The following is a 23714-nucleotide window of genomic DNA, read 5'->3' on the forward strand; positions in this document are numbered from 1 at the left end:
GAATAATTATTTTTTGACTAATAGTACTGTCTCTTAAATGCTTGAGGCAGGAGTAAGAAAGGCTATGATATTTAAGGAAGTGATCAATTTCCAGAGTATTAACTGGTAATTCAGAGGTGTGGTTCAGCTGCTTCATAATCTGGACAGGTTTGTTAATGCTCTGAGAGTCTGAGAACCAATTTGCTCTGAACAAGAGTCTTTCTTAGAGCATACATGGTCCTTGGTTGCAATTCTTTTCTAGTCAAACTTTGGATAATTTCTTTATCAATCCTTTCCTAGACTAAAAGGGCCTATAAACCTCTCTGTCGTCTGTTGAGTCTTAGAAAATACAAATGTGAACCAGGGAGGGAACGAACTTTCTTGTGTTTCCGCAGCATGTGCATCTCCTAGTTTCGTTTCAACATGTTGAAGGGTTATTTGAATCTTCTCCCTCATTTCTGAGGAAGGGAGGGATTTTGAGTAAGTCACATCCTTCAGGTACCTTGCTAAACAAAAGGCTGCGGAGCTGTAGATAAAGCTAGAGTCTCCCCACAGGAGAAGTATCACTGCTCCTGTAGATCTACTGAGATCCCCTATAGTCATGCCACCCGGGGTCTCGTTAACAGTCTGTGGCTGATAACGGCCCCGCACCAAGACAGATGATAAGCTAACATCACAGATTTCAGAGGCCACAACCTCAAACAACAGGGTAGTAAGTGCACGGAGAGGTCCATCAGTAGTCATTGCAATGAGGGTACCTAACTGATTCTGGGAAATTATATTCAAATATTTAAACAAGACTCTTACCATCCATAATGACTGTAAAAAACCCCACAACGAAGCACTACCCACTAGTAATTGCTGATTATATACTGGGGTTTTCAACTCAGGCTTTTTCCTTATTTGCCTTATTACCACAAAATTGGGCAGACATAGTTAATATAATGCACACAAAAAAATTAGACCTTGTGCAGAGCAATCTGTACTTTCCTTCCTCATTTTTAGGTTAATTAGAGGTAACATTAAGCAATTTCATGTTAAGGCAGAGTGAGGCATAATTGAATACATTTTCTCTCATGTTGTGCATTGTTTTATATAGCAAAAATACTAAGAACAGGTTTACATTGAACAAAAATAAGGATCACTTCATTAACATCTTAAAGCCATTGCCAAGTACAGAAGCATATATGCACCTGCCTAAATTCTCTGATTTTTTTTTTTCCTCCTCATAGCTCGGACACCCACACAGTTAAGAAATAGCTTGGAAAACAGCTATGCTTGCAAAACATGTTCCCTTCCAGGACAGAGTGCTGTTTACATTACAGCAATGTTTATCCAGAGTTCTGTGACACTTCATTAAGACATACAGCACAGGAGCAGTGGTATCCTGCCATCTACCTGCAAGAAGAATGAAGACAAGGCTGTGGCCCTGGTGCTGCAGAAACCCACTTTCACTCTTCTTACCTTTACACGCTAGGTCTCCCCCTCAACGTATCCTCAGTGGTTGGCCTTTGAAAGCAGCCTGCAAGAAAAGAGGGGAGGTGGGTTTACTGTGTTCGTATCTGCTTGCTCCTAGTCCTGACCTAAAGGATCTCAATGTTCTCTCCAAGAGACATGTGGAGTGGGAGGCTATGGTAGATGCCAGAGGCTCCCCATGCACTTGCTTCCCTGGACTGAACATCACCCTCTTAATCAACTTCTAATGACAACAGTTGGGTTCCAAGGTTGAACCTGGCAGCCTGCAAGCTGTTTCTCTTGCACAACACTATCTGCAGGACAGATGTGTGTGGATCATATTTTTAGTGAGTGTTCATGAGCTGTTTGCTGGATGGTAGCCCAGCGTGCCTCCAGGTTCAGCTCAAATAAAGGAGAGAAATGGGGTGCTTCAGCAATGTCCACAGAGAAATGGATAAAAGGCCAAATCCTCAGTGGGAGAAAAGGGAAGAAAACATAGTCACTTGGTCTTAATCAACATGTTTCCATTGGGAGCTTTCTGCACCATTGTCTTAGCTGTCCCCTATCTACTTTGACCCCCGTCAAGTGGCTGGAAAGCAGAAACCTTCAACCCAAACCAGGTTTCTGTGAAGCTTGGTCCAAGCCTGACACGAAGTGCATCCCCTGCTCCCCCAGTGAAGAGATGCAGGCAGAAAGAAGTACAGGCACCATTTCCCTCCAGTCACCGGTCAGAGTAGCCCATGTGTAGAAGAGGAAAGGAAAGTTCACTCTCACAAGGGCTGTAGTAACTTGTTTTTCCTTCCTCCTGGCTTCAGAAAGGAGGACCTGTTCCCGAGAGGAAAGGCTGAGACAAAATGGGCAGTGTTTATACGTGCATGAATGGTAAATAAATATCTTCCCTCTTTAGGGTGGGCAGTCGTTTTGCTGGCTTGTGTTGAGTGTCTTCACTGGACAAAAATGATTATGTGAAAAGGATCCTCAAATGTCAATAACCAGATGTGCAGTGTGTGTGCATCTTCCTGAACACTCTCGGCTGGTTTTCAGCCTCTTGTCTACCTATTCCTCTTGATCTCTCTCAACTTCAGCTGCATAAACATGCTTTGCCAAACACTGAGCGTGCTTTCACTTCGGGCAAATATTTCTCATGTGCTTCTTATTGATTCTGTGGAGAAAATAAGAGACTTTATCTTATTTAGTATCCACAGACTGAAAGAGCAACTGAATTCTTCTTATCAGTATAATGTTAGAAGAACAAGTATTCTGAAGGCTGGATAAAACTCTGTCATTTAAACTATTTAAACACTAATGCATTAGCATACTAGTATGTCTGCATTAATAACAGACAGGAAAAAAACAGTACATTCGGCAGTAAAATGTTCTAGTAAGCTAATAAAAAACAAATTAGCATAATGTAGCCATTCTAATTTAATAATCTTCAGCTTTTTATGATCTACAGCAGAGTAAGCAAGCCTCGTTTGTTGCTTACACATACACATTTTATACGCATAAATATATTTGACATCAGTTTATATGCACAGCTATGTTCTTTCCTAAGCATTCATACATCAAATGATATTCAGATTATATCTGGCTCCAAAAAAAACCCTGCTGGGATAGTCAGCTACTAAATGAGTTCATTCAGAACTATTAGTGATCATTTTCCAACAGGAGTTACAGAAATAAGGGAATACACTTATTTTGTGTCATTAATTGAGACATTTTATCTGCCAGTGCTTCTTAGAATAGCTAATTGGTTTTCCAGCATCTGTGCATAGTAGATCTTGGTTAGCTGTGCATTAATAAAGGGCAACTCACTGGCCCTGCACAGTCAGACGTCACTGTTTTCAATCAGACCAGTCAGTTTCTAAGGTAAATTACAAATGCATCAAATATTTCTGTTTGTTGTGCCAGCCAAGGAGCTCATACATTTGACCCAAATGGAACCTCACTTGCTTTCTGGCATTAAGAGATAAAACTGAACTGAATTTCTTGTTTGTTTGATAGAGTCTTTTTGAAAAATTGCCACATGCCTTTTTGCTTGGAAAAAGTTTTTTTTCTTTTTTTTTTTGGCTTAAAGTGAGAAGAAAATACACCTCTGATAATACCCATGAGTATCGCCCTACCTCTCAAAAAGATACCACTAGAAAGGACAAATTTAGCCTTGACTAGCTGACTTATTTGAAATAAAGCATTGCTCTAATCTTCCATTTAAAACTCAGTATTGAGTGAAGTAGGTCACGAGTAGATTCTAGCTCGGACCAGGCATGTCTGCCTGCAAAAGTTTGTGAAGTCGCACCTTCCTCTTTCAGGTACATTTCTCCTGGTATTTTGGCATAAATAGGTACAAGTAAGTGTAAGGATTGTGTATGTTTGATGTGTTCGCAGGAGTAAATAAGCAGAGGAAATGAAATCTGACTTTAAAATAGTTCAAGTCAACAGCAAACACCCTCCTTCCCTCCCTTTTCCCACTTTCCTCTCCTTTCCTCTCTCAAAGAATCAGTAGAGAAGAAATGATGATGAAGGCAGCTATTGGTTAGGCAAGAAATGATTGAAACCGTCTGTTTATAATACCAACTGAAATAAAAATAATAGTTGTAATGTGTTAAGAGTCAGATATTTTTCCTCAAGCGCCTGCTATGTTTTTTTCAACACCTGATGTAAAGTATGTACAGATTTTCCTCGAGCATATCACATAACCCTTGGAAAGAAAATGCTACAGTATGAGGAAGATGATGTTGGTCAGCAATCAGAAGTCTGGGAACACCCAAGCGAAGGTTTCACTCTGTCAGCTCAGGCACATGCAAGGCATTCCCTTCACTTTCTTCCATTTCACCATCAGTGTAGTGCAAGCAATTGTGGCAAGTGCTAGGCTGATGATGAACGTTTGTGTTCCCAGGAGTCAGGACACCAGCATGCTTGCTATTCACAGACCATTGAGGAAAGCAGAATCAGAAATCTGAATTTTGAGTTCTCAGTCAAAGAAGAGATACCAAAGTACTTGGGCAGTTTGCGGATGCCTCAGCCATGAGGTTACGTGCAGCCATATGCTGCAGCCACCTCTTCCATTAGCTTCCCAGAGGGAGCTACATAACACACCAGGGAAAGGAAAGACATATCACCAGTATCATAACTTACATAGACACCTAACTCAGCCACTGAGATGCCTGTGCTGCAGGAGCCTTGTCCCAGCCATGCAGTGATCAACAAAGGCCGCAGAGTTCCTACACGTTCCATTGAGAAAAGTCGACACACCTCTGCAGATAGTCAGGGCCACCTAAGTCAAAGGTTTGCCTCTCTCCACTGACCGTACACAGGAGTTAGCCTTGAGGTGTCATCTTCCAGCTTCAGGCAGAATTTAAGAAAACTGGACCACCTGGCTTATTGTTGTAATAAAACAATACTTCCCTCTCCTTCACCCTCTTTGTTGATATATGATGAGCCACCTTTGAGCAGGACACGGGGCTCCTTCTGTCAGGGCAATCTGTTCCAGGGCTTTTTAAATATTCAAGTTTCTTCAGAGACTGTCTTCTTCCTAGTGTAGGCCAGGATAAACTACTGGGTTAGTGGTGGATATTATTGGCTGTAATATGAGTGTATTAGGGCCAAAGGCCTGATCCAACAGTTTCCCAGTGAGACAAGATGGCCCTGTTACCTGGGCATTAGCCTGGGGTTTATGACAGTTGGTGTTCCCTCCCCATTTCACCACAAACCTCCTCTGTGCCCTTAAGCAAGGTGCTTGACCCAAATCACAGGAGTTTAGCTTCCCTGTTTTCATATTCCTAGTGGTAAAATGAGAGTCATGGCTCTTTTCCACTTCAGAGGGATGTGTAAGGATATTACATGAAAAACTGTGAAGCACTACAAACAGGAGTATTTAGGAGAACATCAGAAGGTATAAATCTCTCCCTGGTCCCAGAATGGCCTGCCCTTTCATCTTTTTCTTGAGCATGAGTTTAAGAAGATATTGTAGCTGACGTATATTTCCCTTAACAAGGTGCTGAAGCCATTTCTTTTAGAGTAGTGGTTCCTGTGTAAAACGCATTTCCAAGCTCCCAGCTCCAGTTCCGGATGCAAGTCCTATTTTTGTGACTGAATTTCTTTTGGGTTTGCAAAGACACTTGGGACTCTCCAATGGCTATAGCTCTGCAAAATCACTCTCATTGGAAAGATTTCCTGTTCCTATCAGGGAAGGAAGCTTTGTTTAAAAGCAAATCTTCATTTCCAATAGCATTGGCAGTTAAAACATTGTGATATTAACACAATACAATAAAACTAAAAATGTGGCTTTTTTTCCAGCAAAAAGTTAGACTGAGCAATAAATTTGAGTTTTAATGTTACCTCCATCAGAATCTAAACCTTTGCTAATATAAGATTAATCCATTTAATAACTATATAATTTTAACATTTTCCTCCTCTTTTATCAATATTTGAAGTTGTCTTTCCATCTCAGTTCCATTTTTTCAGTTCAAACATGTTCTCCCTCAACACTTGTAAGACTGAGCTCTTTTGTAGTGTCTTATTCATCTTTGCCAGGGCCGTGCTTCCCTCCAGCAATAGGGAAGGTGGCCCACTCTTTCATACTGTTGTATATATGCATTAAGTGAAATAAGACTCCTTTTATGACCTATTTTTAAAACATTCAGAGTTATTTACTGTTGTGTTTATAAAATTGTGAGTAACAGCACATATTTTGAAAGATAATTAAGAACAGACAGACTTGTTAGTGTATAACTATTGTGTGTGAATTTCTGGTTAGTTGTTTCTGTTACTGGTTAGTTTCTATTTCACAGGCAAATATGATGCCCTTGAAAGCTTCAGCATCAATTTAACTCTAATATTGGTACAGCAGATGAATATTTTCAAGGAGAGGTAGAAATGTCTAGTCCACTAACAAATTTACAGTACAATATAGCAAAAGAGGAAAACAACGTTTATGGATTGCTTTCTCCAACATGGTACTTTTTATCCTGCAGAACAGTACTTTAAAAGCACATGGACAAAATATTTCTCTTCTCACTGAACAGTCTTTATTTTTAGATTGGATTCTTGTTCTACGTAAGTATTTAGATTGATCTAGCAAAACTATGCAGCAAATTACATTGAGAAAGTGGCAAAAATGAGGGTACACTGAAGAAAGCAAAACAAAGTCTCATCCTCTAAAAACAGTTTGTCCAAACCAAGGCTACCAGCTGAAGTCCTCTCTTACCTGTCTGGTCACCCAGCTGCGTGAAGTTTTCCACACCGTCTGCCACTCTCTGAAGCAAGAGCTGACTGCTCTGACCTGGCAGGACATGAAGCACCTCCAGACCGAAAGCCGGGTAACTGTATGCATCTGCTACACCTCAGTCACGCCACCACACATTTGCTCGGGCACAGGGCTGCACACACAGAGTCCAGCTCCTGCACTACCCAGACAAGATGGAGCACAGGTGGTTGAGTTCATACTGGCAAGAGCCTGAGACCAGGGACGTGCCCTGCCATCACACTCTACCTCTTGCTGCAGGGCTCCTGCTCTTGACACAGGTTCCTACACCAATAGTAAATTCTTGAAGCAACAGCAAGCGCAAAAACTGGAGAGTGGATGTACTCGGAAGAGACTTGAGCATAAGCAAGCCCCTTGTCAGGAATGACAGAAAGCATCAGTCAGGTTCTTCCTGCTCTCCAGAATAAGCTCCTACATCTACCTGCTCTGTCAGCGAACCATCACCTCAGCAGCACCAGCACAGATGTGTGATTCAAGCCTCACAAAGACACTCAGAATCCAGAGTGAGTTTGTTCTTTGGTCAGGCATTGGCACAGGCTGTGCAGGGAAGTGGCTGAGTCCCCATCACTGGAGGTGTTCAAAAAACATGTAGATGTGGTGCTTTGGGATGTGATTTAGTAGGCATGGTGGTGTTGGGGTGACAGTTGGACTTGATGGTCTTAGAGGTCTTTTCCAACCTATGATTCCATGATTCTTGCAGGGAGCTGGTGCAGAAAGTTGTTCTTTCGATGTGCAGCCCACATTACCCTGCCTAAACTCAAGATTTGGACCAACACTGGGTAAACCAGCCATCTAGGTTTTGAGCATGAAAGTGCGCTGGAGAAACAGAGCAAAGAAACTCGATCTTTTGAAGTCGTCATCCCATTGGATTAATTTAGCAGGCCATGCTTCTGTTCTGTTTGCATTATCACAAAATGCTTGACTGACTTTGACATTAGAGTGAAACAGATGGATATTAATGAAAGGACACAGATAAGGAGCTAGCGAGACAGATACCAGGATCTCACACTCACACTTTATACACATGTCTATATATAAAAAACTGCTTTTGCAAACATCAGAATGTTCATTACACTATTCAGAAATGGAGGTTTACTGTGACAATCTGCTGAAAACTGCCTCTGTGATGATAACAGGAAATCAGTCACTTGTTTTGCTGGATTGTTCACAGAACTGACAGGCAGGCTCCGACTGAATCCGAGAAGCCTGCACCTGGTCAGAAAACTGTGAGATCTGACAACAGTCTTTCTGTTGCTAATAATTATGCACCAGTTTAATCACCAACCTCATGCTTAGCAAAATGAAAGCATATAACTGGATAAATGATGAGGCTATAGGTATTTAAATCATACGGCATTTTTTCTTCAATTGGCATGGTGATGAGTTGCTCCTTTTCTAAATTCTAGATGATGCTGACAGTATTTAAAACTGAGGTTAGAAATTACAGCAGAAGAATCTGACTTGTGACACGTCATAGAATATGTCAGTTTGCTCCAATCCAAATATAGATTGTTGATCACTTAAATCAATAGCTAAAAACACCTGCAATGCAAATAAGATTAAAACTGTGTTTGTTCTTTCCCATGCACAACAGTCACTTCTTTGTGAAGTGGGGACAATGTGGGGCCGCTGCTGAATGAGGCGGGTGTCCTGGTGACGGAGGATGCGGAGAAGGCAGAGCTACTGAATGCCTTCTTTGCTTCAGTCTTCAGTGCTAAGACTGGCCCTCAGGAATCCCAGGCCCCGGAGGTAAGAGAAGAAGCCTACAAAGAGGACGACTTTCCCTTGGTCAAGGAGGACTGTGTGAGGGATCGCTTAAGCGATCTGGACGCCCACAAATCCATGGGCCCCGATGGAATGCACCCACGAGTGCTGAGGGAGCTGGCGGATGTCATTGCTGAGCCACTCTCCATCATCTTTGAGAGGTCCTGGAGGACAGGAGAGGTGCCCGAGGACTGGAGAAAGGCCAATGTCACTCCAATCTTCAAAAAGGGCAAGAAGGAGGACCCATGGAACTACAGGCCGGTCAGCCTCACCTCCATCCCGGGAAAGGTGATGGAGCAGCTTATCCTGGAGGCCATCATGAAGCAAGTGGAAGAAAAGAAGGCTATCAGGAGTAGTCAGCATGGATTCACCAAGGGGAAATCATGCCTGACCAATCTAATAGCTTTCTACGATGACATGACTGGCTGGGTAGACGAAGGGAGAGCCGTGGATGTTGTCTACCTGGATTTCAGCAAGGCTTTTGACACAGTCTCTCATGATATCCTCCTAGGGAAGCTGAGGAAGTGTGGGCTGGATGAGTGGTCGGTGAAGTGGATAGAGAACTGGCTGAATGGCAGAACTCAGAGGGTTGTCATCAGCGGCGCTGAGTCTAGTTGGAGGCTGGTAACAAGTGGTGTCCCCCAGGGGTCAGTACTGGGCCCAGTCTTGTTCAACTTCTTCATCAACGACCTGGATGAAGAGTTAGAATGTACCCTCAGCAAGTTTGCTGATGACACCAAACTGGGAGGTGTGGTAGACACACCGGAAGGCTGTGCTGCCATTCAGTGTGACCTCAACAGGCTGGAAAGCTGGGCAGAGAGGAACCTGATGAGGTTCAACGAAGGCAAATGCAGGGTCCTGCACCTGGGGAGGAACAACCTCATGCACCAGTACAGGCTTGGGGTGGACCTGCTGGAGAGCAGCTCTGTGGAGAGGGACCTGGGTGTCCTGGTGGACGACAGGTTGACCATGAGCCAGCAGTGTGCCCTGGCTGCCAAGAAAGCCAATGGAATCCTGGGGTGCATCAAGAAGAGTGTGGCCAGCAGGACAAGGGAGGTTCTCCTTCCCCTCTACACTGCCCTGGTGAGGCCTCATCTGGAGTACTGTGTCCAGTTCTGGGCTCCCCAGTTCAAGAAAGATGAAGAGCTACTGGAGAGCGTCCAGCGGAGGGCTACAAGGATGATGAGGGGACTGGAACATCTCCCCTACGAGGAGAGGTTGAGGGAACTGGGCTTGTTCAGCCTGAAGAAGAGAAGGCTGCGAGGGGACCTAATAAATGCTTATAAATATCTGAAGGGTGGGTGTCAGGAGGATGGGGCCAAGCTCTTTTCAGTGGTGCCCAGTGACAGGACAAGGGGCAATGGGCACAAACTGAGGCACAGGAAGTTCCGTCTGAACATGAGGAAGAACTTCTTCCCTCTGAGGGTGACGGAGCACTGGAACAGGCTGCCCAGGGAGGTTGTGGAGTCTCCTTCTCTGGAGATATTCAAGACCCGCCTGGACAAGGTCCTGTGCAGCCTGCTGTAGGTGACCCTGCTTCGGCAGGGGGGTTGGACTAGATGACCCACAGAGGTCCCTTCCAACCCCTACTATTCTGTGATTCTGTGATTCTGTGATTCCTATTTTGCATTCAAATTAGTTCAGATGAGAAACGCAGAGTACGGATGCAAGTTTGATTGTATCATTAGTAAAGGTGTCCTGGATCAATTTAAATCTATTACTCGTCAGAAAGAATTGAGACATATCTCCATGGGAGGATAAAAGGTATTTCCAGGCACAAATCTCACCTATTTTCCTATGTTTGCGTGTTTTGCTTTGTTGGGTTTTTTTTGTGTTCCCCTACAAGTAGGATGCACTATTATTTCTTTTTAAACTTTCACATTTTTAATCTTTTTTATGTGTTTTTAACCATGTTATTCCATCACAGAAACTGTCTTCACTAGCACCATTCCTCATATATGCCTGACTTTTGGCACTGGCAAATAATCACAGAAGTGAAAACTTCAGTTAAGTACATTGAAAAACAAAGTTATAGGAACAAAAAAAAAGACCATAAGGCGCTTTTAGGAGTAATAAGGACACTGTTCTAACTTCAGTCTTCATGTTGAACTAACACTAGCTAGTGTCCAAGCACCACTTGTCTGTGGCTGATGGGGATACCAGATTGCTTTGGAGCAAAGTATGAAACGCACTGTGAACTGCTCATGCAATTCCTTTGACTGTAAAATGCAAAGGTCTGCTAACACAGGCTGGCCTACACTTGACTTACACACCTCCTTTGATTGTCCTGTACAGTGTTTCACGAGTTCTGTGAGGTGCTCCATATTTTGCTCTCCTAGCATCCTTGAAGGGCTAGGTGAATTTCAGCCCAGAAGTTCCCGGGAAGGAAGGGGACGAAGAAGGGAAGATGGGAGACCTCCCGCAACCTTCACTGCTCCTGGAAAGGATCAGGGGATAGCTGAGCCAGGCTCTCCCTGCACCAGACAAAGGAGAAATAAGCAATAGCAGGCAATATCTGATGGTGGGACAGGTTGCATCCAGCAATAGTCCCACCTCTCCCACCCCACCACACAGGCACGCAACTTCAAACAGCAGCAGCAAGCCAGGCTCTGCTCTGGGCTGTGACAAGCTGGACAATGTGTTCAGCTGTCCTAGCAGCATTTTAAAATATTCTGTCAAGTTTCTTAGTTTTATTCCCTCTCCTGCTATAAGCCTGTCACATGTACAGAACTGGTGCTATTGAACACATACACAGAACTGGTGCTATTTGACATTTGACAAGTTAGACAGTTTGAAGTTTTCATCAGCTAAAATATGCATACCAAAATGAGACTTGCTTTATTTACTGTAGGCCTTCAGAATACATGAAATAAAAACTTAAAATAACGAAATTAAAACACAGCCGTATTATATGATAAATGACTAAGTTTGCCTGAAAGCAGCCTACTGAACTGCCTTCCAGCTGAGTACCCAGCTCAGAAAAGCTACTGGACACAGAAGGACTATTTTTAAGAACAGCTGAGATCCATCATTACTTTAAATTACTCTCATTCTTCTGCAGTAATGTTTTCCTCTGTGAAAAAAGAGGTAGGAAATGGCTGGAGCTTTCCAGAACAGCATGTAAGAGAGACAGAGACCTGTTTACATGTAAGAGTCCAACCTGAGCTAGAAAGGCGCACCATTACCACATGCCAGAAGCACGCAGAGGTGAGATGCTGCACAGGCACTCAGGAAATTAGGAATAATACTCGATAGCCTCCCATCTCTTGTCATTTTCAAAGGTGTATAGTTCTCAATAAGCAAAATGCTTTTGTGGCACAGAGGCATATGTAATTGCATCCTTTCTATTTTGTTATCACCAGCTAGGTTAACCCAGCAGCATAGAGACTCTCCAGCCTAGGAAATTCGCCAAGTAGGTGCCTGGAGTGATGGCCCTGTAGGCTTCGGGCACAGGATGCACTGGGAAATCTTTGGTGAGGAACAAGTCCATGGTGAGTGAGTGTCTCCTGGTCTTAGCATGCCCAGCAAATACTCTGAGGTTGAGAGCAGACCCTGCAGTCTCAGTGTGAGAAACAGAAATTAGATCAAGGAGGCCTCTCTGTTTTGGAACCGCGTGAAACCTAGAAACCAGTAACATCAAGAGATCACTATTCAGAAGGGCAACGGCCCATTTTTTACTCTACATCTGCAGTGAAGAGATAGGTTGCGATGTTGCACTTAACTGCTAATGACTAATTGCTATCTGGTTCATCCTTGTTAACCACATCTTCTGCCACAATGCTGAATATATCAGAGCCAAAGCACACTAAGCGATGTCTAACCCCATTTTAGTAAATACACATTTTTAGAACATGGGGAAGACCCAATGGATTTTGCAATATTCACTATGTTTCATGTCATTAAAATCTTCACTGTTTGAGGGAAAATATTGTCAGGTTTGGGAAAATCATGAGAGTTCACACAGTACATAGCACATTTCTAACAAACATCATCACAGCAGGTTCAGCACAAGACTCTTCTAGACTTATTAAAGACAAAATTAATTATCCTTATCCATAATCATAACTGTTTAGGATCTGTTCTAAAAAACAGTGCTTTTGTTTTAAAATCAGGCTGCTCTCAGCTCTCTGCACTTCTGTTTGAAAATTATCATTAAATGGCCAAATAAAGTACAACAGTGAATTTTAAAGAGTTGCTGTTCTATTAATTGTATTGCAGTATATAACATTTCTGCACAAGGACCTTCTTATTATGTCTCCTAACCCACTACCTCATGAATTTTAATTATGTGTAGCAAAGAAAAGCCCACATCATTAAGACCATAAAAGATGTATTATATTCTCACTGCTTGCACTTGCCACTGCAAACCAGGACCTTAGAAAAGCAAGAAAAAAACCCCCACCCTCCAATTAATTAAGCAATCAGTATCTCCAGAATTATTCTGTTATCAGCTGGTGATGATTGATAACAAGCAAAGACAACAGAACAGCTGGATACGCATGTGAGAGATGCCCTTCATTATGTTGTTTTCAAATGATTTATGGACACCTTCTTCAAAAAAAAAAAAGAGAAGAGGTTTAATAGAAACTTAAATAAGAGAAAATCTGGGATATATACTCTTAAATGGAAATGGCATAACAATATATTGAAATGATTCCTTCAGCTTTGTAAAACCCTCTCAGAAAGGCCATGCTGGCATCATGAAAACAAAAGAAGCCATTTCCTCCTTTAGGATGTTTACAGAGACTGCAGCACGTGACAGTAAAACCTAAGATGAATGAAGAGTCCAGTTTCATCCGTAACAATACGCATTTACGTATGTTAATGTAAATTCTTTCATAATTTTAATAACCTTTCCCTCTTATACATTGGTATTTATGGATGTCTATATTACATACATCTCTAACAATTTCTGTGAATGAACCAACAATGGGTAAACAGCCAAGGAAAACCATGTGGGGTTCTTTTAAAATAACAGTATCACCTACAAGCTTTGTCCTAACTCTTCCAATTGTTATTTATAACTATATTTTACATATTACCCACAAAGTGTTAATGCCTTCTCTGTTGGGGATCCTGCAGTGTAACTGCTTTGCGAGCTAGTTAAGACGAGCCCGTACTTCCAGGATCTATTTTCCCCATTTTCATTGAGTCATATAAGCACAAATGTGTGTAACACCAAAAGGACAACAGCTTTAGCATGACCAACAATATCATATGCAACTGTGAAATGCTGCACTGTCTCATGGATGGAAATTTAAACAGGAGTCTTAAAATTAGCACAGTTTTATTTACGTACACACACGCTTGGGAATTTTTTTGCACTAATATACCTTTTGCCAGGTGTATTAACACAGCACAGAGATCCTCTTACCACCTCTTACCTCTTACCACCAACTTCTGCTGGTGTTGGAGAAGTGTCTCCAGAAATGGCAGCCAACAGAAAGGTAATCCAGTTCTGTCTTGCAGCTGTCACTCATCCATCATCAGTTTAGCAGTCTACTGCTTCATATGGCGCTTATCAGATTTTTGCCTCCTGGTCTGAAAACAGAAACAGAGTTTCTTAAGAGCCTGAGAAGAGCAGACTAACTCATATGTAGATACGCTGACAGACAGATAGGCAACACAGCAAGTGTAAATCACTGTTATCAGAACAGTTGACGCGAGCTTGTTTTTAGAAGCACTAATGTTTCACAGAATGTGCTGTGTAGGAAAGGTGTATTGGAGATAGCTAAAAGGTTTTTAAACCTTAAAAAGCTATTGCTTTTCTTCTCATAATGGAGGTGTAATGTTTTCTACTAACAGATCCATTTTGCAGTTCACAGAAATTGTGTATTCAGATTCCAAATAATTAATTTTATGGCATATTATAACCTCTTCAAAAGAGATAGAAAGTAGATTTACAGTCTGGATGTTTAATGGATTACTACTTTGCCACATTACTAACCTTGGCGTGCTTAAAGTTCATTGATTTAGTGTTTAATGAAACAAATGGGAAAGGGGCAATATGGAACTCAACTGGGAAGAACTGTACAGAGATAATATATGAAATTGCAAAAAATGAGATGGTACCCTACAATTACGACAATTACTAACAAAGGTAGAGAGAATAATTGAGATATACTTCCACTCAAGCAGACGCTGGAAACTGGCACTTTAAAATGAAGGCATACTGAACACTTATTATTGGAATTCATCTTTCAAAAGGTCTAAAACATTGCCTTTCTGAAAATGAAGGCATGTAAAGACAATCTGAAATTGAACTTTCTTTTACATATCTAGAAGTACAAGGTTTTGAATAAAATCTTATCTGAAACATCAATACTATTTGATAAGTAATTACACAGTGCTGCACAGAGCCAGTGAGAAGAAGCCCTCCCAAGACGTTTCTGCTCCAAAGCTGGGTAATAAGAATCCTAATCAAAGCCAGCACAGGGGTTAAATGTCTGCCCCATAAGTGATAGCCGTTATTTACAACACGCCAGAAGATCTGAAAATAAGGTATTCATGTTCTTATATGGCTAAGAAATAAATGCCATTCGAAGAGTTCAAAATCAAAAAGATAAAATATTTATCATCTCCATTAAATGAGGCTGTAGCACATCAAACTGGACTTTGAATCCCCCCAGCCCAAGCTCAATGTCTTAGCAGCGCATCCATCCTTTCACAGGAATGAAAAAGGCACCCAGCTGGAGAAATACAGGGGATGTGCAGAGATTTAGCTTCAATCTGGCAGCATTTTTCAGAGCATGATTAACACTAAGAAGTTTGCTTGACAGGGAATACAGTGCTCAGCACTTTGTAGGTTCCAGTCTGTAACAACTACTCTGAAGAAACAAAAAACTAAGGAAGGAAAAAGATCAACAAGCTGCAGGGCTTAACAATTTACAAGCTGAGTGATTGGATGAAACTTGCCATGAAAAGATTAGAGTGTGTTTCAAGGAAAATTTTGGTAATGCCTTGAGAAAACCATCTCTTTGTCTGTGGTTATAGACCCAAAGCAAGCAACCTACCTTTGGTGTGCTCAGTCCAGTTCAGTCTGTAAAAGTCCCTCAGAGTGAAGGGCTAAAACGCTCTTGTTGGAACAACCCAGTTAAACTACGAAATCTGTTTTGTGACCCTAAGCATCTGAAAGTGCACCTTGAGCTTCTATGCAATACAGCAGGATTTCTGAAGAAAAGGTCATCTTAAGATAAAGAGGCAAGCTTGCAAATTATTACCTTTGGGAGCTTACTTAGCTCAAGCACAGTCAAGGCAGTGAAAAGCATAAGCCTTGGCATGTGTGTCAAGACAGCCTTCAGTCAAGGAACTTGTTGTAACTGCCTTGCAAGAGAATCAAGAACGAATAAGGCCTTACATTAATCAAAACTGAGCAAACACCTAAACCATAAATTTTAAAGAAAAACCTGCATTAGCAGGATAAAGATGACACTGAATAATTGCATGAATTTTTCTGACTGAATAAAAAAGGCCAAAATACTACACAACTTTGTATTCACTTCACTTTATTGTTGTGATTAAAAATACCATAGAATGTTGGGGGAAAAATCTAAATATGTCACAATAACTATTTATATAACAGGATTTATATTCAAGGATTAGTATTCTGGCTTCTCTCTTTAAATACCAACTCATATGTGAGAACAGTGCTTACAACACAGAAGGAGCCAGTAGTTTTTAGATAAAACATTCATATTAAATATTTTCTTATTTTGTCTGGTGCTTAAGCCTAGCACATGTGAAATTTCCAGTAAGGTACCTCTGGGGACATGTTACAGGATTGGAACAAGCATGATTAATTTTGCAGAGTACGTATTGCACAGGCAGAACCATGCCAGGTGACAAATAGGAAATGCTTTACGTATTTCCCTTCCTACAAACTACACTTCAGGTCCAATCTGTCAGTCCTTCCTCATGAGAAACGCCCTGAGAATTCACCATTTTACTTGCAGACTGCACAACTACTGGAGTTACTAATAGCAGCAAAAAAAATAAAAATGCTATAAATTTCAGTTTTCATTTTCAGTTGTCTTCCTAAATGGCAATTAATCTCCACAAAAAGAAACTATGCTTTCTCCACATTGTTAGGCTCCAGGAAGACTTACCTCAAAGTAACCTTCGGCATAGCAATGCTGTTTCCCTTGCAGATTACTGTCACGGTCAGGCTAAAAAACCACGAACTTTGTTCCAGTGGCCCAGAAAAAAAGGTTTTCAGATCTCCCATGGCAGATAACAGCAATATGATCATAAACCAAAACAACAGGTGGATCATAGAGCACACCTTGCCCCACGTGTAAAACACTATACATGGAAGTAAATAGAGTTAACTTCAAAACAATGCTGGCTTCTGTAAAGAGGATTGCAAAAACATGTTCCTAAATTTGAGGCAAATTGGGTTGCCAAGCACTTGTCACTAAATGTTCATACTGCCACTAAATCTATTTGAGATGCAACAAGAAACTTGCATTTTTTTAAAACGTACATGCCAGTAAAAACAGAAAGGTAATTTTAAAATACTTTCCAGACTCTGTAACCATTGTTTTTTATGCATTGAAATAACATTGCTCCTTTGACTGTTTATTGTGTTAAATTTGATCAATAAAAATCTCGCTAGACATGAAACAACCCTACAAACCGTGCTAGTGTTTGGTTTTGGCATATATGTGTGTTGCGAAGTTCTGATCTAGCTGCAACCATTCAAGAAAAACAAAACCAGCTCTCAGTATATTCACTTTGTAAAGCTTTGTTGCATTTCCACATGCAAGAGAAGAGATAGCTATGGTCATTCAAGATAAAGTTTGAATGAATTTTCAAATTTAATAGGTTGGAAGGGTTTGACATAACATCATTTTGCATGAAGAATGACACCTGATTTTGAAGGGAAATGTAATTTTTTTGGAAGAGCTTCACTTAATAACTTACAAAAGATTCTGAACTTGTCTTTTGAAATATGCCTCTCATATTGGATGGAATATGGACATCATCTTATAAGGGTGAAATTAGGATACTTTCTCATTTTAGCAGCATTTGCAATTATCTATACAAATTCCTTCCTGTGTTACATGTAGAAAATGACTCCTGCTCACTACACTGAGGTGGTGACGTTAGTTCACATGAGCAGTCCCAGCTCCTGCAGAGGTAACATCTGACTTCTCCCAGAAATCCCTTGGTGCTGCCATGCAATGAATAATCATGTCTGAAGGTAGCGATAAGTTACCTACAAGTTCTCCCTGAGGCAAAATAAAGAGGAACATTTCATTTATGGCAGGCTGCAACTCCCAAGTCCCACTACACATAAGACCTCGCTTAGGGTTTATGAAGCAATGATGAGACGGTAGGAGGGACAGAAACCTCCCAGGATACAATCATTCACTTCCACACGGACAGTTAATGAAGGGTCATTCAAAGCCAGTATCTGTAGAAACGAGGCAGGACAGAATCACAGAATCACAGAATCACAGAATAGTAGGGGTTGGAAGGGACCTCTGTGGGTCATCTAGTCCAAACCCCCTGCCGAAGCAGGGTCACCTACAGTAGGCTGCACCTCCATAATCAATGCAATAGCAGTTTTTTCAATTTAATCTCTCATCAAAGTAAGCTGAATACAGAAAATTGGTCACATTCCCCATCTTGAGATCTTTAGCATCAAGTCCATCATTTGTCTCTCAGGAGGCTTCAGAAACAGAGATCCTGCATTGCTCCTTCAGTGATACATTCAGGTTTCATTTAACGGATTATGGGGAGTTCTTATAAAAAAATCAGGATTACTTTTGCAGCCTACAATTCCTAAAGCTGCTGCAGGAGTTGAGCAAAAGTAAAATATTATCGCTTGTGCTACCTCAGCGTGCAGAAGCCCCAGTCAAGAGAGCCCCATTGTGCCAGGCACGTCTAATCTTTGTGTGCACAGCCCGAGCCACAGACTACAAGCAATTTCTGAAGAAACCTGCCAGCAGTGCCAGAGGGATTTTGGAGAACAGGTAGGACCAGTGTCCAAAGCTCCATGTTTTTGCAAAACCTCCTCTCTACAGAGCAAAGCCAAAAGGGTGAGAGAAAGCAAGACTTTTTACAGCTCTCCTTGCCCACAAAGCAGTTAGAGTGAAGAGTGAATTGGGTCATCTTCTCGTTGGGGTGGGAGTCCACTGCTACACACAGGGAACAGCAGTAGCAACGCCACAGCTAAGCACTGCCCGTCAAAGGCAAAGATAATACCTCAACCAGGTCTCCCCAGTACCTGTAAGGAAAGCTCTAAAAAGGCAGCAGAGAATCCAGGCTGCTCCTGGCTCTCTTGATAGCAGATGCCACAATGGTCCCAAAGCTCAGTCTTACCTGCAGGGAACACATCTCTATGCGACTTCAAGAAAGTCAAAGGATGCCTGTGACACAGACAGGGATTCAGCGCAACCTTCACCCCAGCAAGCAAATGGGGCTTGGGATGATAATTGCGGCTGCTAGCTATGTTTGTCTTTAAATGGCAAATTTCCATTGTTTAGATTTTTATATATTATTGTAGATCCTAGGAAACATATAAGTCAATTTTTCCAGCCAATTCCTTATTTAACCTTAAATTTAGCTGCTATTTCATGACTGCTGTTTCTATTGAATTTCTGTCCACAATTTGATGATTTTCTTTTTTTCTTGAGTGGTTACCAGTAATTTAGATCTCTGTCACTCACGTGAGTAATTCAGATCATAGATTTGTCCTGTCTTTATCCAAAACGAATCTTCATCTACCATAAACTCTGTCACAATGATGCTCAAGTCGCTCAACTCTTGTTAGGTCACTAGAATTCCTCATATTCTTTTGTAAATTCTACCTGAAATAACATTATATCCTCTTCAAAATCATTGTTTACTCTCTCCTAAATTGTAAGAATATGAAGCATCAGGTTTAGCGCAGACTATTTCAGCTTTGCCTTTCTTACTTGTTGGAAAGCTGAACACTTTTGTATTTAGTTCTGCTCTTTTACTATGCCTAGCATACTCTGATTGAGATCCGATCACCATCCAATGTTTCTGTGTCCAGTGACACCAGGCTCCGGAGGGTGCAAAGCCCGCTGCACACAGGAGCCCTGTTGCGAGCTTCCTGCATGCTGTAAACACACATTTTCACTTGGGATAACTTAAACCAGCTAAGCAACTCAGGACTGGTCATCTGGCTGTGAGGAGCAGCACTTTATTGCTTAAGTACCTAGATGTGCTGTTTGGTCTCGAAAACCATCCCTTCCCTTCACGCTCTCTTCAGGAGTCAACTCTGATTTGTCTTCTCTGTCTTAAATTTTGCATATCTGTGACTTCATTTGCAGGAAGGATTAGGATTGAGAAACAAAAACATGTAGGGAGGGTTTCCTGATTTTACATCCACTAGCACTCATATAGCCAGCTGATTCCTCTCAGCGCTGGACTACAAGGCACTCCAAACACTCCTTCACTTTATCGTAGAGCTCCTCTCATTTCAACAGAGCACTCTACCAGTGTTAGGTATAAATTACCAGCCAGTAACCCAAAAAACTCCTTTGCAAACCCCTTTCATTGCCCAGCTTTTGAAGTAACTTCTTCCCTCTCCATTCTAAACAGTACTATTTCCTGCAGAAGCATAAAAGAAATGGACACTGATAAAGAACTAAGGCAAAAAATGTACTTGCAATCTCAATATCTTTGTGGTCTAAGTTGTTCAGAGAACAGTATTTTAATGGTTATTGAAAATAGTTTGAGATAAGTGGCACATACTCAAGCACAGTGTTGGGTGGGAGTCCAATGAAAATGTCATTCCTGCCCTATACAGCAGGAATGAGAACCAGCAGCCATTAATGCTCCTAGTCCCACAAAAGCATTTTTGTTCTTTTAGGGATTAATTATTCTTGTACAAAGAAATTGCTTCTCTCTTTTCCCCGACTCTGTTCAGTGAAAAATGAATTAAAAGCAAGTTTACTGAATGCTTCCAAGAACACTTGGGTTTAAATGTTGGAGGTTCCTTTGTTTTTAGCATCAATAAAGGTCAGCCACTCTGCACCATCATTGACAGGCTCCTGTTCCATTTGGCTAATACATTCCACTTAGTGTCACACACAATCAGACATATTCTTAATAGTAGGAAGTTGCAGAAGAACAAAAGCCATGTGTGTGTTATCTAACATTTCCTTGGAGTGAATTACACTGGATGAATTATTTGGAATTATTCAGTAAAAGAAACTGTTTACTATTCTGTCATAACAGATGCTCCAGACAAAGAAAAGAGGAAGCTGTTGCAGCCTCTGACTGAGCCATAGCTTTTCACAGCTGAACATGGTTGTGCAAATAAGCTGGTAAATTTTATGGAAGAATCCAGAAAGAAGCAATTAGAATTACAGTGACAGTCAGAGAATCTGTAGTTTGTAATCAACCAAAATTGTGCAGTTTTTCATATTCTCTGCTGATAATGCAAATGTAACCTTTGAAGGAAACTGCTCTGTATGTAGCACATCCTGAAAGCAAGAACAAACACTGAAGTCCAAGCAAATAGCTTTGAGGACAGTAGGTTGTAGATGTCTTGGTCAAGTCATATATTGGCATTACACAGATTGTGCACAGACTACAAAGCATGAATTTTGGTCTTTGGCAGAAGTTAACAGGGCAGAACAAGATCCTGAGACCAAAACAAGAAACATGAAAAAACATGGACTGGCTTGAGACCAGAGACTAGCGAGCCCTTGAGGAAAAAAGACTATAATCTGCATTGTTCCATTTAGAGAGGACTCAGGGGGGAGGTGGCAACAGCTTTTAAATATGTTAAACAATGCAGTGAAAGAGGAATAAAAGAAAAAATACCTCAGGAATCTGGGGACAAGACAGAGAGCAATGAACTTGAAATGCAAGCAGAGACCGTATGTTAATATTAGGGAAAATCTTCTAATAGGAAGAATCAAAAAGTATCAGAATGGATTATTTAGGAAGATTGTAAAATTTCAGGCAATGTGATCACAGAGTGGATCATATTTGTCAGCTCAGAGTTATGTAGAGGAGGTCCTCTATGCCACCGAAGTGCCATGGGGTAAAGGGATGTGTGACTATCTTACAGATCTCTTACAGATTCTCCTTGTTTTGTTTTCTTATCTTGCACCAGACAAGGGGAAGAGAAATCATTACTGAGCTTGTGCCATTTCATCCCTCCTGAAAATACGCTACTGAAGTTTTATCTGAATTTTGGTTTTGTGCAACATCTGTGTTCAAATTCAAGATGCAAAAAATTGACATGTGCTCAGGCCCTGCCTTGGAAGACAAAGATACTATTTGAGGCTAATTTTCAATATTTTCTAATAATTAGGCTGTATTTCCTTTTACACACACTGAAGATAAGTTGTTGATCTGATGTTACACTGGTCCAAAGCCATTGGCTTCCCATCATAGGAAGCATTCCCACTCTTCAACCTCTTACCCTTGGCCACAAAATTCTGGCACATTTCTTGTGTGAAATCAGCTGAGTACAAGATCCAGTCCAAGGCAAAGAGAAGGAATAGATGGTTGATGGTGATCCGGTTCTCAGCAGGACATGCAATGGCATGTAACATGACACTGCTTCTCAGTATTAGCTGTTACTCCTGCAGGATTACCCATTTTAAAAGCTGCCCAAGGCTACTGAAGTTCATAATCTACCCATTAAAATATACTGCAGAATTTGGAGGCTGGAAGTTCCTACAACTACAACGTAAGTCATGTAGTATTGCTGCAAACTGGCTAGGATTTCCAAAATAACTCCAGCGGAGAAACCACATGGAGATCTTGGACTGAGTCAGAGCACTGCATGACTCTGCTGTATCATTCTAGCCACATAAAAAATTTTGACCTCTGCTACCTCCAGGACCCATTCTGGAGCAATAAACATTTGACTGCTACTATTTACCTCACAGGGATGAGGGAAGATTTAATTAGTGTTGTCTCCTGCCTTGAAGCCCATTGCTCAGCACAACGCATAATTACTCCGTAAGTAGTTATTATAAAAAAAGTAGTTTATTTGTCCATCCTAGATAGATTTCCAGGTCATTAAATTAATCATCAGAGTTTTTCAAGACTCCACCTTACATCATTTAGGGGTTCACTTTACCTTATCATATGTTAGTGTAATCCAAATCCCTGTCCTTCTTATACCAGGAACAGATCATACCATAATATTAATCTGTCCTACCAAGATTTAGGGTTTGTTTATTCTTTGCCTTTTTATATGATTATTCTGAACTCCAGTCTCTAGACATGGTTTAGGTCCTATTTAGTAATTTTTACAAGGTTTGTTCAGTTGCCCAGAGTACCAGTTGGAAACTTATAAAATGAACTGAACATTCACTGTATGGCACAGAGATACAAGTTTCATTGATCCCTGAAGCAAATTAAATACAAATAATTGCTTTCTTTTCCACTGCCACTGTTGCAAGCTTTTCCCCTTCCATGTCTTGATGTGCGTTATTGGATGCAACAGAATTTCTGAAGATGAGGGAGGACAAACGTCAAATGTATAATGATGAAAACACATAAAGATGTTCCACAGTAGTAGTATGCGTCATTGCTTTGGCAAGGAAAGAATATTTGCTATTAAAGTATATTGCCAATACTCTGAAAAACTGGCTAGTCACTAAAACTTTTTATTATTTCTGAGAAATCATCATTAATACTGTATACAGATAAGTCGCAATAGGTGGCATATAACCACAATTCCAGCTCTATGATATGAATCAGAGAAAGACTCATAAATAAAATTTTTCTGTAGTCTGGGTCTCCAAAGATTACAGACTCGTCAGCATAAACAGCAAAGGCTAAGCTAGCAAATGGTAAACACTTTATGTTCATACCTAATTTTGCTTGCAATACCCTCCTACATACAGACCAGTCATTCCCTTAGAAACACAGGTATTTGGTTTATTGGGATAGGTTTAAGACAAACCTCTTAGGCTTTCTCTCCCATTCTTGCACTGGTTACAAAAGAAAAGCAAAATTACAGAATATGTCCAACAATTTAGATACTTCAAGAGTTCGACCACTTTCAGAAGCAGGCCCCTACTGCTTCCCACACCGTACCCCAGGACAGCTGTGCTCTCTGGCAAAGACGTCTTTCTTGCTACATTAAAACAGTTACCTCCTACTAAAGCTGCCCCTGTGTGGCAGCGTAGAAGGCTAATAACACTTAGTACCTCTTCTTCAAATCTCTCCCATTTCCCTGTTCACCCACATTTCAGAAAAGCCTGCTCCTCTTTAGAGTGACTGGGCATTAAGATATCAAATACCAGTA

The sequence above is a fragment of the Opisthocomus hoazin genome, chromosome 4, assembly GCF_030867145.1.
Source record: "Opisthocomus hoazin isolate bOpiHoa1 chromosome 4, bOpiHoa1.hap1, whole genome shotgun sequence".
Lineage (NCBI taxonomy): Eukaryota > Metazoa > Chordata > Aves > Opisthocomiformes > Opisthocomidae > Opisthocomus > Opisthocomus hoazin.